Below are 9084 nucleotides of genomic sequence, written 5' to 3'. Positions count from 1 at the left end.
GCTAATACATTGTAAATTGTTAAGTCTTCAACAATACAGTGTATTTTAGATTGTATACATGTACTCAACCAGCTGTTGCAAAAATAGTTTTTCTAATACACACCATTTTTTAAATTTTTGTTGGCCCTCAAGTTATGACATAAAAACACCTAAAAACTACTGTATTTAATAAAACTGAAAACATCTTATAATAACATCAAAATCACAATTGTAGGCTATGTGTTTGTTTGGTTTTAGGAAGCTGCACATGTTCCTGGTACACTCTAGGAAACCAAATGAACCCAAGCCAAGAGCTACGAGTATCACTGTATCACACATTAATCACTTAAAAGTCACTTCAAAAGTTGTTCAAGTATTTCAACCCATTAGTACTACGTGCATGTTAAATATGTAACACAGGAATATATTCATCATCTGGAAATGTTTCCAAAATTATAAAGTTCTGTTTGGAAAGGGTTAAAATTGAGAATGCAATATAGTGGGAACATTTTTCTTATGATACGTTTTTGATATAGCAGTGTGTAAATATACACAGAAATGTACTATTGGTGATGTTTTACATTGCTTTACATGGTGTCATCTTTAAAATAGCATTTTGTTTTGTTGTGTATTCTATCATCATTGGTTTAATCAAAGGGATGCTACATTGTGTAGGCCAAAGACTGCAGTGAGTAGTTGACAGTGAAAATGGTCCCTGTATAATCGTTATGCACGCTCTAACAATCAACACGATCTGAAAGTGACATCGTGACAATTATCACTGGCCGTGGATGGGGGGGGTCTGCAGGTCTGGCTATATGTTCGGGACATTTTGTAAAAAGTTTCAGTATGGTTAAACTGTCTGTCTGACTGTGCTCAATAATGGGCACCTGGGGTAAAATCACACAGCTCCATTTTCAAGCTCAAGAAACACAAAAACAACACAATTGTAAAGCCTAAAATAATATTCCTTCTCATTTATTATAAGTAATAATAATGTTATAATAATGTGCGTTGCAGTGAGGGGGTTTTATACGGGCCACCAACATGTTGATTGAATAAAGTTCACATAAGGTAGGCTAAATAGAAGTTGTATTATAATAACAGTCTATAAAAGCCTATTCTAAATATTGCCTATATTCAAAACAAAATATCATATTTGTAAAGTATGTGGAAAGAGTAAACAAAATATCATGAATGCATGAATTATTTGTGTGCATTAATTATTTACAACTTTCTTGGGGCAATAATAGGCCACGCAGGCCAGGCGCCGGTTAGAAAAAGTTATATCAATGTTTGTAATCCAGCTCCATACCTGATGCAGGGATTCATTTGAATGGGTAAACAGTTTCAAAATCATATTTACCATTTCTGCATGTTGTATATGGAAGACCCGGGTCCTGGCGCTCTCGACTTGCCGTCCTCGAATGTCTGATTTCGCCCTCAAGTGGGGGAATTCTCCCCTGATATATTACAATCTGAAGTAATTAAAAAGTCGGCCTCGTCCCTACAAGAAAAGTATTGACTCGTTGTGCGCAATAAGAGTTTTATGACATTTGATTGAAAACGGAGACCCGTCTTCGTTTCAGGTTTTGATCCTGAGAAATTAACACTGTCTGGTTCACTGAGAAAATACGTTCCTTGTCAGAGCAGAACAGAATACGTTGCTTTGGAACACACCGTCGGTCTCGGGATATGAATACAGGCAGAGGCACGACTGTCCCCTTTCCAAAACGTGAACCAGGAGATGCCGAGGGAAATCGCTGACAGCGTCTTCGGGAAAAAGGCGAATAAACCTATGCTTGTGAGGAGAAGACAGTTTTCCGTAGTTCCGACCCGGGCTCTCTCCGATATTTATTATGCTAAATCAGCTGTATGCTCCGAGGACACGTTGCGGACGATACGGCTTGGTTGGAGAATTAGGAAAGTGGCTTGTGGAAGTTGGGCTCGAACGGTACACAATCTGACAGGACTCTCGGGGCTGTTATACGCCTTGTGAATGTAACCTGAGTGACTGTGGGTCTTGAGTTTGAGTCCGTCACGGTGTTGTGTCAGGGTAAAGAGGCACATCTGTGTGTGACAATGCGCCAACTCGACTAAACCCCTACCCTGCGGACATGAAAAATCATGGCGAGGTGCTTAGCCTTTTAGAATTTACGAAACACTTGTACTTGTATTTCCCGTAAGCGATAGGATACCGATAAATAGCCTACTGTAACCTGTTGTTCTGTTTGTTTATGGGAAATGGTTGTTTGTAAGCTAAATGAGGTATTATCAAAATATTTCATAATGGGGAAATTAATTCTCTATTAAATAAACTAAATATTTGAAATATTAAAAGGTTCCAAATTCATAAAACAATAATTATTACATCGAACAATGTTATCAGATATTTTGTATAGGCCCTATCCAGCTTTCAAGGTGATGCTAGTTATACCCCAAAGTTGACTTAACTTCGTTTCAATGTTTACAAATTCTGTACCCAGTACCCACATAATATTTTTTCAGTTCACATTATGGTGAACAAACTCAAATTTCGCTCAACCGCATCCACGCACACGCACCAACGCACACACACAGCTATGTCTTACTATACTTCTGAGGACTTTTTGGGGACCAAGAATTGATTCCAATTCTAAATCTCATTTTCCCTAACCTTTACCCCCAACTATAACTCCAAACCTAACCACTAACCCCTAACCTTAACCCCTATGCCTAAAATAGTATTTTTACAAGTGGGGACCCGAAAAATGTCCTCACTTCTCTGAATTGTAATTGGTTTACTATTCTTGTGAGGACTATAGTAAAGCGTGTACACACACACACACACACACACACACACACACACACACACACACACACACACACACACACACACACACACACACACACACACACACACACCAAAAGGGCTTTGAGATGAGTGAGATTCTTCAGAATTCAAACTAGTGCATCAAGTTGCTCCAGTCCAGCAGGAGGAAGGAAGGAATGCTTGAGGACACTGATGTTTCCCCATGTTCCCCACATGTTTCCTAAGTTGTGTCCCTCTGCTGATCATCTGAAGTGTGCTGTCTCTCATTAATGTTTCACTGTGCACTTGTTTTTACCAGGGGTTTGCTGATCAACGTTTGACTGAGGCATCTCAAGAGTCAAGAGAGGAGGGCGGAGAGAGAGAGAGAGAGAGCAGTCAGTGACTGGCTTCTCAGTCTCTACTTTTGGACCTAGTGAGAGTGGAATCCCAAGGCAGTCATTTCTATCAAGTCGAGCGTCTGGAAGAAGAAGCCCCACTCACATGTTTGGTCAAGGGGTAAATAATAGATCAGGGATTAGACTTGTGCTGAATTCATTCTGGGGGTAACAAGCTAACTCCGGTCCCAGGATATGCATATTCATTGGTTGGGCCAAGGCCATGGGAGGATAAAGACCATATGCCTGTTTGTTAGGGAGATAGAGCTTAAATCCAGCTAATTAAAGAAGATATTACATAGCTCCGTGAGCAACAAAACAGGCCTTTTAAGGATTGTCCAGAAAATAGAAGTGCTACAACTCGGGGGGTATAATATAATGATATGGGTCTCTTTGATAGCTTCAAAGGGCCTCAATAATGTTATATGGCTTTGAAAGTGATTTTTCTTCCCCCAATTTATTCATCATGTCAAACAAACTGTTAATGATAGGGCTGATTAGTGTTGTGACATATTAAACGGCTACACTAATGATGCTGGAGACATCCATGTTGGTGTGAAGTCGCCACCTCGTCTTCCATTAGCATATTGTCAAGCACGGATGTCTAATTTGATTACGCTTATAAACACAGGCAGTTCAACTAATTAAAGTTACTCAGCAAGTGGTAAGGAGAATGTCCAAGCTCAGCCCTTCTTCAGTTTGACATCTGGATTAAAAATATATTATAAAGCTCCTTCATTTACTGAAAAAGAGCACAAAACTAAATGAGTATAGGTTTATCTGTCCCCATGACAGGACCCTACCTCTCACTAATTACCCAGAGGGGTTATTGATGATGAGCTATTGAACCCAGAGTTGGAGGCCCTCTCCCGGGGATGGCAGTTAGCTATCACAGCCTCTACAAGGCCATTCTACGCTGGGTTTCTGTCCATCTGTCTGGGAAGCAGCAGTTCTCACTGAGAAAAAGGTCAATTTGATCATGTCATGGAAGGCAGAGGGGAGCGGAAAGGGGAGGGACCACGATCAGCACCACACACACACCTGCTCTAATTCTGCTCTGACTGACTGCTCTCTGCAAGGACATTCTGGGCTGTTTGGCCGGGGGCTCGGTGACATTCTGAACCTGTGAGAATGTTCAGTATGATCACCTCACCTCTGATGTAATATGTTCACTGCAGTGGGGGCTGCTGAGGGCTCATAATAACGTCTGGAACAGAGCAAATGGAATGGCATCAAACACCTGGAAACCATGTGTTTGATGTATTTGATACCATTCCACTGATCCCGCTCCAATCATTACCACGAGCCCGTTCTCCCCGATTAAGGTGCCGCCAACCTCATGGGGTTCATTGTTCATTACTTGGAAGTTTCATGAACTAGGCTTGTACTGCACATGCCTGAATCCCAAGGTCTATGTTGAGTGTAATTTAAGTGTTATGTCACGCGCGCCTGACAGTAGTGTATCTGTCATCTCTTTCTCTCCAAATATACAGGTAACTGCCAAAATAAAGAAAACACTTGATCACTTGGTCATATAGGCTATAAAAATGCCCAGTTACCCATTATTTTGGCTACCATGTCTAGAAGAAGAGATCTCAGTAACTTTGAAAGAGGGGTCTCAAAGGAGCATAGAGGGTTTAAAGGGTGTGTCTGTGTGTCTCAGTCACCAGACATCAACCAAATTGAAGACTTATGGGAGATTCTGGAGCAGTGCCTGAGACAGCGTTTTCCAGCACCATCAACAAAACACCAAATTATGGAATTTCTCATGGAAGAATGGAGTCACATCCCTCCAGCAGAGTTCCAGACACTTGTAGAATCTATGCCAAGGTGCACTGAAGCTGTTCTGGCAGCTTGTGGTGGCCCAACACCCTATTAAGACACTTTATGTTGGTGTTTCCTTCATTTTGGCAGATACCTGTATATCTATTTCCATCTCAGACATTATATACAGTGTATTTTTATCTCCTCGCTTTAGGGTAAATCCATTTGAATTCAATTGCTTTCTGAGAGCATCCCTTTTGATAAAAAAATTCAACTTTCCATACTGTACATGTTTGTCCATGGAGGAAGTGGTCAGAATGTGAGTTTTAGGACCTGAATGCCAAAACATTCAGGAGATAGATGTGCTCAGAGTTGACCCATTTTGCATACCCCACCATACCATGAGACATCCATGTTTTTATCACTGGAAAAGATAAACAGTTGAGTTTGATATACTTTTACAGCTTAGAAACAGGGTTATCAACCTATCTGAACATTTATTGAGCACCTTTATCTCTTGAATGTTTTGGCGTTCAGGTCTAAAAACTAACTTTCTGACCACTTCTACATAATATGTATGGAAGGTTTTGTTCAAATCAAAAGGGGTGCTGTCAAAAAAAGTGACTAAATTCAAATGTATGTACCCTTTAGCGTAACAAAGACCTAAAAGATGATAAACCATAGTTTCAATAGCGTGCGCCTTGTTCCACGGTGAAGTCGTCACATGTTCTCTCTTTGTACAGTATCTGACCGCCAGGCCCTAGATGCTACCTCTCGAGGGAAAAGCGAACTCAAACACAACCTCACTACCTTGCTATGCCCTCTCAGTCAGTCAGTACCCAGCCAAGAACAAGACAAGGCCTACCAATGCAGAGCCCTGGGAGAAATACTCAGACTCCTCTTTCCCACACTATACCAGGGGGGAGTGGCACGCCACATGGGTGAGCCATGGGTAAGCTTGGGCCCGGGGCTCATGACACTACGCTCCCCTCCCACGGTGGCCCCCAGGAAGTTGGCTCTCCTCTCATCAATCCTCCCATTATGAGCAGGGCCTGTCTGCTGAGGATGGCTCAGAAGGTCATCAGATGGGAGTCAAGCAGAGGACCAGAACCGGGGCTGAACTGAGGGGCTTGTGCCGGGGGGATGTGGGGATGTGTGTGTGTGGGGGGGGAGGGGGGGTTGGGACGCGGCGCTGTAGTTGTCTGATTTAGGTACACAGATAGGTTTAGTGTGGGAGAGGGGTGAAGAGGGGGGAGGAGGGGGGAATCAATGGCCTCTCTGTCATTGGGTATTATGAGACTTGAGGCGCGAGGTCCCACAAGGTTGAACATGAGAATGGCTCATGCTTGACGTCAAGACTGAGCGACTGATATCATTCTCTAGTCCAGTTGAGAAAACTAGCTGCAGTGTATAATTTTTTCCACACTGTCACAACCTACAATATATCCAACATTCTCAGCAGATATTAAAAATACAAGTGCATGAATATGTGCAGATATTAAAAAGAAAAGTGAATTATATACAGCCTTTCACGTTAAAAAGCCACCCAATGTCATATCCACCCATCCATATTCATCAGACTGGCCACCCACACTTCTGTAATGAAACCCATCTCAGAGAACAGAGCCCTCAGTGGAGCAGCAAAGTGACTGCGATGTCATATGAGACTCAGTGCTCTCACAGGTTGGAATCTCATTTCCATTCCGGAATGAGAGAGACATTCCGCTAAACAGAGTTCAAATTGACATCACAGCTGACACTTGTACTTCCTGTGTTTCTTCAAAGGCAACACGACTTGTGACTCTTTAGTCAGTGTGATCGTAAGCCCCCTGTTCGTTCTGTTGGTTCTCACCTCCCTCAGTTGGAATCAAAGGTAACGTTATTATGCAGACGACAGTCCTCCTACCTGAGGTGGCAGGCGGAGACAATTATACATCCCCAGAATTCTCCACGGAATGTCGCTCGCTTCCAGGCTCGGCTTCCCTTCCTCCCTCACTCCTCCTCAGCCAACCAAGTGTTTGTCACTTGTTTCCTGAATTTTTCATGCAGATGGAGGCATTTGCATGATCAAGATTCTGTGTCGTTTCTCCACCTCTGTGCTGATTTGATTTTATTCACTGTTCTCTGTCTGTGTGGCTCTGTGGAGAGAGAAGGCAAGAGAACAGTATGCTCATTGGGACTGCCACAGTGTAAAGCCTACTCATTTTATGGGCTGGCTCGTCACATCAGAACACTGGTGGCAATTAGGGCTGAGGGGCCTCAAAGACACTCGACTCACAAGACTAGAGTCAATTTAACATCTTTAAAATAATGTTCTTCTGACTTATATATCACTGCATATGCTATGGGAGGGATTTTCTTATGCTCCATCAATTTACAGTGACAATGCAATGCACTTAATTCACAGTAAGCCTGAAAATAACACACAAGTCCTGTATAATTAATCTTTGCACCCAAAACCATGTGCTACATTTATGAAACAGTCTGTCACAAGACACTAGTCTGTAATTGACAGGAGAGGAGGAGGACAACATAAAGAGACGGTATACTGGATGTATTTCTCTTCTAAATGTATCTCCAGGCAACTAACATTTCAGGATGACTCACAGGCAGTATATTGCACCCGGAAAGAACTGGGCACACACACACTGCACACGGGAACACCTGTTTTTCTCAGAATAATGAACTTAAATAAAACTATATAACCTGTCACACATCTTAAAACGGTGTGATGAAAGACGAACGGGAGCCAAATCAAAAGACGACAAGAGTTTGTGTTCAGTCAGTCAGGACTTGAAAAAGTATTTTTTATTTTCAAATGCAGGAAGCACACATCAGTGGTGAGATGAAAGGATCTGGCTGAGAGCTGCGTTTTATGTGCCTAAAATGTTCCTCAGATGTAGATGAATCTGTCATTAAGAGGACAGACAACAAACACTTAAAAGGGGAGACACACACTGCTCCAGACATCCTCAGAGACCGTGTAAGACACACTGTCAAAACATGGTGGAACATGTTGCAGTAATGTAACCTGTATTGGAAACGATGAGGGCCAAATAACATGAAAAGGGGATGTGTGTGAATAGGGGGGCTTCTGCCAAAAACATTGGATCATGTTTTCTGGATGTGAGGTATTATGTCATATAAAATAGGCCTATATTTATCACTAAAATGACATTGCTCCTTTTACACAGGATGTTGTAATTGTTGTTTAATCATATTTACTTTGGGTGTTTGTGGATGACATTGGCTGCATTTAGAAAGGCAGCCCAATTCGGATCTTTTTTTTCACTAATTGGTCTTTTGAACAATCAGATCAGCTCTGAAATATAGCTGATGTGAAAAGATCTGATGTGATTGGTCAAAAGACCAATTAGTGGAAAAAAGATCAGACTTGGGCTGCCTGTGTGAAAGCAGCCATAGAGTGGCAATTTATTTCTAACCTTGCATGCACCTGATATCTGGATGTAATGGGCCTGAATTAGTCATACATCTAATCACTGACCGGGACCCCATAGAAAGTCACTGGTGACGTTTGTCCTCCTCTGTAATGATATGAAGTGGGGAACAAACCCCTTTTCCAGTGATCCAGAATCAGGCTCCTAAATGGATGATTGGTCACCATCTCCATTAAACAATGAGCTTTGTTGGGAGGCAGGCAGAGGAGAAGAGAAAAGCTGATTCATACAGTATAAATGCCATGTGTCTGTCTGTGCAAGTCTAACAGGGCAGATGTTGCGCATTATGCACCAGTCTAATGCCTCTGAAACCGCTCCACAAATGAGGATCCTAATGAGAGGCACTGCTTGTGGGTCAAGGAACAGCCTAATTGCGCTAAGTCAATTGATTTATTTTTTCTTTCTGTCTTATTTTTCTCAGCTGGACAGGCAGAAGGACCAGACAGACAGAGAGAGCAGATGAACCAACATTTGTGTGAATGAACAACAGAGTTGCCAGTCCTGATATTTCTTCATTGTAATATATCTTCTCCTCTTTCATGCCTGGCCACTCATTACAGTGCATGCAAGCATGAGTCCATCCATAGTTTGCTGCAATCTGGAGGTTGCTGCATCTCCAGCAAAACGGCAGATTTTTTCCCATACCAAGAATGTTAAACATTCATACTAACTACAAATGATAAACAATTATCAAACT

This window comes from Salmo salar, chromosome ssa08 (assembly GCF_905237065.1).
Source record: "Salmo salar chromosome ssa08, Ssal_v3.1, whole genome shotgun sequence".
Taxonomy (NCBI): domain Eukaryota; kingdom Metazoa; phylum Chordata; class Actinopteri; order Salmoniformes; family Salmonidae; genus Salmo; species Salmo salar.
The sequence above is the reverse complement of the archived record's forward strand: the minus strand, read 5'-3'. Positions refer to the sequence as shown.